Below are 8,462 nucleotides of genomic sequence, written 5' to 3' on the forward strand. Positions count from 1 at the left end.
GCGTTTAGGGCCTCTCCCACCACGAGCAAACGCGCCGAGTCCCCTCGCTGGGCAGATCTCGAGGATTCGAAGACGAGGGACAAGAAGACAGGTACCACCGTCCAAGGTGGTGCCCTGACGGACTCAGCCATTCCCAAAAACGCAGGGTTCAGCGATTGCGCGGTCTGGAGGAAGCTGAAAGGATGTACTTGCATACGGCGAGGAAGGCGCGGCCTGATCCGGGCTGCGAAAGTCCAGAGGACCCTGGATGAGGAGGGGCTACCACAAAGAAAAGAGTGGCGCCCCAAGCAAAAGAGAGCCGATGATGACACATCGGCCGGCACAAACATGGTGTTCATTCGTCCGGCGGGGTGTGGTGCTCCACGATTACACAGTGCACCCGACATGGATAACAGCAAGCTCACCAACATGCTAAAGTCAGAGATTGGGCTGGTTTTATCCGCCAGCATGGACGAGTAGCAAGGCTACGTTAATAAGCAACGTGGAGGCCGATTCCAGCAATCGGCCAAAATTATCCTCACCATCCATTCTGCCTGGGCTCAACGTTTGACCCAACAGGGATTACCTGCAGAGCCGATACCATCAATTCTCTTGACGAGAATCGGCTCGGGGGCACCTAGATGGATAAAACACGGGGATATGAGACAATGCCATCAAATATGGGGGCCGACACACAAATCGGCCTAACAAAAAAAAAAGTTCAAAAATTTTTTGAGCACGGCCGATGCAGCGAGACATCGACTTAAGGATATGAAAGCCGATGCGGGGCCATCGACTCGAGAGGAATAACTGTTACGATCAGAGGGTCAGTGGAGCACGAAGGGAGATTTTAATGGAAGAACTACTCAATGGAGTAGTAAGGGCTCGGATCCTCTCTTCAAGAAAAATGCCAAGAGCAGCCTGGACGTGCAGATCAGGTCAAGGATGGATTGCATTAGATCCGCCAAAGGAAAGGGGCTGATTTGACTAGAAAGGGGCCGATTTGACTAGCGAGGCGCTAGAAACGGACTGAAGAAGCTCGGGGGGCAGCTCACCTTGAAGGCTCTCTGCTCGGGGAGGCCGATTTATGTGCAAATCGGTTAGCTCTGCATGATCAAGCCCAGGCACATTCAGCTAATTTGCGCATCCTCGTCTCTGTGTTGCTTTGGCCGAGTCTCGGGGGCAACGAGGCCCGGTAGATGCTCTATTGAGGGGCCGATTGGGGTACCATCGGCTAATCTTTCGTCGCAACCTTCTTCGCAAAATGATGAGCGCTCGAGAAAATCATCAGTTGAAGGATGGAAGGGTAAATGTCGAAGGACCGATGCGTTGCTATCGGCTCGTTACGCATTGGCAAAGGGGACGAATCGGCAAAATCAGATTGGGGAAAGTTCTTCATTGAGAGATTTCTTACATAGAAGAGCTGATTGCTTTCAAAAGGGAGTACTAAGGGGATACATTGCCCCGTCTACTTCTACTGATTCTATGCTAAAGGCCCTATCTACGGGCCGTTGCTGCCCTCGTCGTCGCCGTCATCGCCGCTGTCAGCGCTGCTCCCGGCCGGCTCATCGTCGCCGCTCCGGCCGGCCGCCGGCAGGACCTTCGTTGTCCTCATCTTCCTCGTCGTCGTCGTCGTCGCTGTCGAAGTCACTCAGATTCCCCGGCCAGGGGCAATGGCGCTTGGCCGGCGGCTCGTCAAGAAAGCTGTCGTCGTCGTCCTCCTCCTCTTCCTCCTCCTTCACCCCCTCGGAGGAGGAGAAGTCATCCCAGGAGAAGCGATCGTCGTCGCTCTCCTCCTCCGGTTCCCCGTTGGCGAGGAAGCGGAGGTCGCTCTCCCCGTCCGTTGAGGTCTGGTCGTCCTCGGACCAGATGGAGAAGTCGTGGTCTGACTCCTCCCCGGCCGCAATGGCGCGGCGGATGTTGGCCGCGTGGACCTCCGCCGGGTTCGGCTCCGGCGTCGGCTCGCGAGACGAAGAGGACTGGGGTGGAAAGATCCGATGAAGCGAGAGGAGGAAGAGGACATGGTGGCGCAGGAGGGCTTTTGGAGTGCTAATGCAAAGGAGATGCGAAGAGAACTGTTCGTGGCGGATAAATAAAGGGGATATAGTGGAAATTCAATGCCACAGCAGCTTCCGAGGAAGTAGTGCCGGGACTTGTCAAATCGTGCGGAGAAGTTGAGAAGGCAAGTTATTATGATGAAGGACTCGCGACGGTTCTGCTTCTGCCACGACATGACCCTACGAGAGAAAAGCGTAATGATTTTGGAAATGTCATTTCCAAAACCAGGGGGGCATGTGTTATCACGCAGAATTTGACCAAGTCGAGGTGGGCCGCGATCAAGATGGACGTGAAGATTATACATGGAAGGAAATACGTGAATCGGCCTGGTTTACCAAGTTGGGCTGAACCGCCCGTGTATCTGTAACATATTAGATCGCATCTTAGTTTAGAAATTAGAGTTTATCTCGTGCACGGTTTAGTGCACGTCCACATTAGAAAGTCCGCTGGACTATAAATATGTATCTAGGGTTTATGGAATAAACAACAACCAACGTTCAACACAAACCAATCTCGGCGCATCGCCAACTCCTTCGTCTCGAGGGTTCCTCCGGTAAGCATCATGCTGCCTAGATCGCATCTCGCGATCTAGGCAGCGACAAGCCTGCCTAGTTGTTCATGCGTTGCTCGTATCGAAGCGTTTTTGATGGCGAGCAACGTAGTTATCATAGACGCGTTAGGGTTAGCATCGTTCTTAGCATCATATGCTCGCGTAGTGCAACCCTTGCGCGTCTAGCCGTCCTTGTGCCTCATCATGGGTGCAGGGCGGCACCCCGCTTGATCTCGTGTTTAGTAGATCTGATCCGTTATGGTCGATCCTTGATTCATCAAGGATTAGTTTAATATCTCGCAATAGTTAGGCCTTACAAAGGGTTGGAGGATCCAGCGGCATGCAGGGTGTAGTTTGCTGCCCCTAGACAGGACGTTCCGAGGATCAACCTAGTGTTGGTTTTTAGGCCTTGTCTAGGGCTGGCTTACGTTTACCGTGCGTGAGTGCGAGGCCCAATCGTGAGTAGGATGATCCGATTATGCGGTGAAAACCCTAGATCGTCGTGGATCTCATACGCTTTATGTTGATCAAGCAGGACCACCATATATTCGGCCACCTTGGACGAATCATGGGTGAATCGGCTCCCTGAGCCGATTTACAGGACAACCTGAGAGCCGATCGAGGCTCGCATTTAACGTGTACGTGTGTGCCCTGCAGAAATTAAGCGAGGCATCATCCACACCTTCCTGACCAGGTATAGGTCAGGTGGCACGTCCTTGCGACCCGAGCATCGGCGCGCGACCGAGGAGGCTTTGCGGGCCGTCGCTCCGAGGGATCGGGGCCAGCCGCAGCCCTAGTCATTCCCGGCTCTACCGTGTTGGCCGATCGCTGCCCGCCGGTGGGTTTCGACGCCAACGTAAGGGGATTTCTCCTTCTATTTGCCAACATGCTATTAATATGGAAGATGATGCAAAGCTCTGTTGTTGAACATCAACGTCGTCTAATTCCGAAGATGAAAGAGGTGGTAAGGAATGAGGTATTAAAACTTCTTGAAGCCGGTATTATATATCCTATTGCTGATAGTAGATGGGTTAGTCCTGTGCATTGTGTTCCTAAGAAAGGAGGAATGACTGTTGTGCCTAATGATAATGATGAGCTTATTCCTCAAAGAGTAGTTGTAGGGTATAGAATGTGCATTGATTTTCGAAAAGTTAATAAAGTTACTAAGAAAGATCATTACCCTTTACCCTTTATTGATCAAATGTTAGAAAGGTTATCTAAAAATACTCATTTTTGCTTTCTTGATGGTTATTCTGGGTTCTCACAAATTGCTGTTAAAGCTAAAGATCAAGAGAAAACCACTTTCACTTGTCCTTATGGAACTTATGCTTATAGGCGTATGCCTTTTGGTTTATGTAATGCTCCTGCTACTTTTCAAAGATGCATGTCTGCTATTTTTCATGGCTTTTGCGAAAGTATTGTAGAGGTGTTCATGGATGATTTTTCTGTCTATGGGAATTCTTTTGATAATTGCTTGCGAAACCTCGATAAAGTTTTGCAGAGATGTGAAGAAACTAACCTTGTTCTTAATTGGGAGAAATGCCACTTTATGGTTAATGAAGGAATTGTATTGGGACATAAAATTTCTGAGAGAGGTATTGAAGTTGATAGAGCTAAAGTTGAAGCAATTGAGAAGATGCCCTATCCAAGGGATGTTAAAGGTATTCGTAGTGTTCTTGGTCATGCTTGGGTTTTATAGGAGATTTATTAAAGATTTCTCTAAAATTTCAAAGCCTCTTACTAATCTTCTTCAAAAAGATGTACCTTTTGTTTTTGATGATGATTGTAAGGAAGCTTTTGAAACTCTAAAGAAAGCCTTAACAACCGCTCCTGTAGTTGAACCTCCTGATTGGAATTTGCCTTTTGAAATTATGTGTGATGCTAGTGATTTTGTTGTAGGCGCTGTTCTTGGACAGCGAGTAGATAAAAAATTAAATGTTATTCATTATGCTAGTAAGACTCTTGATGCTGCTCAAAGAAATTATGCTACAACTCGAAAAGGAATTGTTAGCTGTAGTCTTTGCTTGTGACAAGTTTAGACCCTATATTGTTGATTCAAAAGTCACAATTCATACCGATCATGCTGCAATTAGATACCTTATGACAAAGAAAGATGCTAAGCCAAGGCTTATTAGATGGGTACTTCTGTTGCAAGAATTTGATTTACATATTATAGATAGGAAAGGTGCTGATAATCCCGTTGCTGATAATTTGTCTAGATTGGAAAATATTGCTTATGATCCCGTTCTCGTTAATGATAGTTTTCCAAATGAACAATTGGCTGTAATAAAGGTGATCTCGCGAGAGAGCCCTTGGTATGCCGATTATGCTAACTTTATTGTTTCGAAGTATTTGCCTCCAACCTTTTCAGCTCAACAAAGGAGGAAATTCTTTTATGACTTGAGGCATTATTTTTGGGATGACCCACACTTATATAAAGAAGGAGTGGATGGTATTATGCGAAGATGTGTTCCTGAATATGAACAACAGGAGATATTGAGTAAATGTCATGGTAGTGTTTATGGAGGACATCACGCTGGAGATAGAACCGCACAAAAGGTTCTGCAATCAGGTTTTTATTGGCCAACACTTTTCAAAGATGCAAGGAAATTTATTTTATCTTGTGATGAATGTCAAAGAGTTGGTAATATCTCTAGACGCAATGAAATGCCTATGAATTATACTCTTGTTATTGAACCATTCGATTGTTGGGGATTCGACTTCATGGGTCCTTTCCCTTCTTCGAAGGTAACACTCATATACTTGTCGCCGTTGATTATGTTACTAAATGGGTAGAACCTATACCTACAAAAAGTGCTGATGGTGAGACCTCTTTAAAAATGCTTTTAGATATTATTTTTCCTAGATTTGGAGTACCTAGATATATTATGACTGATGGAGGTTCTCATTTTATTCATGGAGGTTTTAGAAAAACTCTTGCTAAGTATGGTATTAATCATAGAATTGCTTCCGCTTATCACCCTCAAACTAGTGGTCAAGCAGAATTATCAAATAGAGAGATTAAATCCATTTTGGGAAAGACTGTTAATAAATCTAGAAAGAATTGGGCTAGCAAATTGAAGGAAGCACTATGGGCTTATAGAACTGCTTATAAAAATCCCATGGGAATGTCACCTTATAAAATGGTGTATTGAAAAGCTTGTCATTTACCTTTAGAACTAGAGCACAAAGCTTATTGGGCTGTTAGAGAACTAAATAAAGATCCGAAACTAGCCGGTAATAAGAGGTTGCTGCAATTAAGTTCTCTAGATGAATGGAGAAGTGAAGCTTATGAAAATGCTAAGCTCTTTAAAGAAAAAGTTAAGAAGTGACATGATAGAAGGATCATCAAAAGAGAGTTTAATATTGGGGATAAAGTCCTATTGTATCGGTCTCGTCTCAGATTCTTTGCAGGGAAATTACTCTCGAAATGGGAAGGACCATATGTTGTTGAGGAAGTGTATCGTTCAGGAGCAATTAAAATTAGCTCTCTCCACGGCAATGCCACACAAGTGGTGAATGGACAAAGACTCAAGCATTATATCTCGGGTGATTCTTATAATGTTGATGTTGATATTATTCAAGTGGAAACACCGGAGGCTTTCATCAAAGGACAAATTGACAGTCCGCCATAACTCGACTTTGAATAGGTAACAGTACGATGTAATAAAAGTACGCGTTTAGCTTTCCGAACAATATTTCTGCTGTTTTTGGAAAATATGAAAAATTACGGGATCGAAACGGAGTGGAGGAGACGCACGAGGGCGTGCCCCCATAGGCCGGCGCGGGCCCCACCCTGGCCGCGCCGACCTATGAGGACACCGCCTCGTTGTCCCTCTCCGACTCTTGTTCGACCTGGAACCTTCTTTTTGTTGTAAAAATATTTGCTATATAATCCCCCGGACCCCTGGAGGTCCGTATATCGTTTTCTCGTCGTGTTTTGTTTCAAGCTGTTTTCTATCAGGATTAGCTTTGATCTAGAAGCGCCATGGTCTCCAACAACAGAGACAAGGGGCCTTGGAAGGAAGAGATGGATGAAAGGATCAATAAGGAGAAGAAGAAGATAGCATCAGCAAAAGGAGAGTGGGAAACTACGAAGAGTAAGCCAATCTTGGTGGGATCGGTTAACACTGGGCGTTATTTTTCTCATAACTTGCAGGAGCTCTTCCGCCCGCTCCGGACCTCGACTCTTTCCCTTGTGTGGAGGAAGCAATACGGGTTGCCGATGAGTTTTGTGATCAATATCGTGCTCTCAAAAGGGAAGTGGAGATACTTCAGGAGGAGAACCAGCGACTTCGCGGAATGCTGGAATATTACTCAATTCCCAGCACAAGGCCGTCACCGCCATATTCGGATAACAATGAGTCTCTTCAAGTTTTGGTGCAGAATTGCAAAATTGAGAAGCTGAAACTGAAGGAGATCCTTATGAAGTGCGAGAAGAAGCCATCACCATCATCACCGAAGGAGTAATTCATCATCGGTATTGGCATCCCCTTGGTTTGTTCCAAGCTTGGGGGAGTGCCGCGGTATCACATCATCACTACCTTTATCTTTTACTATCAAGTAGTGTCATATCATGAGTAGGGAAGTTATCATATGGAATAGTATGCAATGTGGAAGTATCTCTCTTAGTTGGTTATCTATGTATCCGTTGGTGTGAGTTATCGTTATGGAATATTAATGAGAAGTCTTATCATTTACTTTTTGCACACCTTATTTTAGTTTGCAATCTCCATTATATGATTACTCTTGACATATCACTTTGGGAGCATCAAGTAAATCTATTTGGTTTTGGCAAACTTAGCATTGGTCAGTAGCAACAACACCTGATGTTTAAATAGAAGAGAGAAATACACTTAGATATATTACTCTATTATCTCTATGCTAATGAGTTTAGTATTCTAAAGTAAAATTGCTTGTGCTTATGAGAAAGATGCATGATTGTTCTATCATATGTATATTTGTTTGTTTCTCTCAACCTTTATGCTTGCTATCAAACCTTGCTAGCCAAAGACCTGTATCGAGAGGGAATGCTTCTCATACATCCATAACCTTAGACCAAACCCATGCCATTTGTGTCCACCATACCTACCTACTACATGGTATTTTCTGCCATTCCAAGTAAATACTTCATGTGCTACCTTTAAATAATTCAAACTATACTACTCCTTATTTGTGTCAATGTTTTATAGCTCATGAGGAAGTATGTGGTGTTTTATCTTTCAATCTTGTTGGGCGGACTTTCACCAATGGACTAGTGGCACATCCGCTTATCCAATAAGTTTGCAATAAGAGCCGGCAACGGGGTTCCCAACCCCAATTAATAACTTTCATTAATAATTCTCTTCACATGTTTTGCCCCGATTTATCAGTAAGCAACTTAATTTTGCAATAGACACTCCTCCATGGTATGTGAATGTTGGAAGGCACCCGAGGATTCGGTTAGCCATGGATTGAGAAAGCCAAGGTTGGGGGGAGTGTCATCCATAATAAAACTAAAATACATGTGTAAACAAAAGAGAAGGGGGATGATCTACCTTGCTGGTAGAGATGCCGTCCCTCATGGGAGCCGCTCTTGGAAGGTTCGTTTGGCAAGGGGGTTAGAGTGCCCGCTACCATTCGTTGACAACAACAAACACCGCTCAAAAATCTTACTTTTATGCTCTTTATATGATTTCAAAACTTGAAAAGCTCTAGCACATGATTTAATCCCTGCTTCCCTCTGCGAAGGGCCTATCCTTTACTTTTATGTTGAGTCAGTAAACCTATTTCCCTCTATCTCAAGCAAGCAATTGAGTTGTTGTGAACCAACCATTTATGCTATGATTCAGTTAATCATGTCTTTTATACTTTCTTGTTTAGTACAAATTTTATC

The sequence above is a fragment of the Lolium rigidum genome, chromosome 7 (assembly GCF_022539505.1).
Source record: "Lolium rigidum isolate FL_2022 chromosome 7, APGP_CSIRO_Lrig_0.1, whole genome shotgun sequence".
Lineage (NCBI taxonomy): Eukaryota > Viridiplantae > Streptophyta > Magnoliopsida > Poales > Poaceae > Lolium > Lolium rigidum.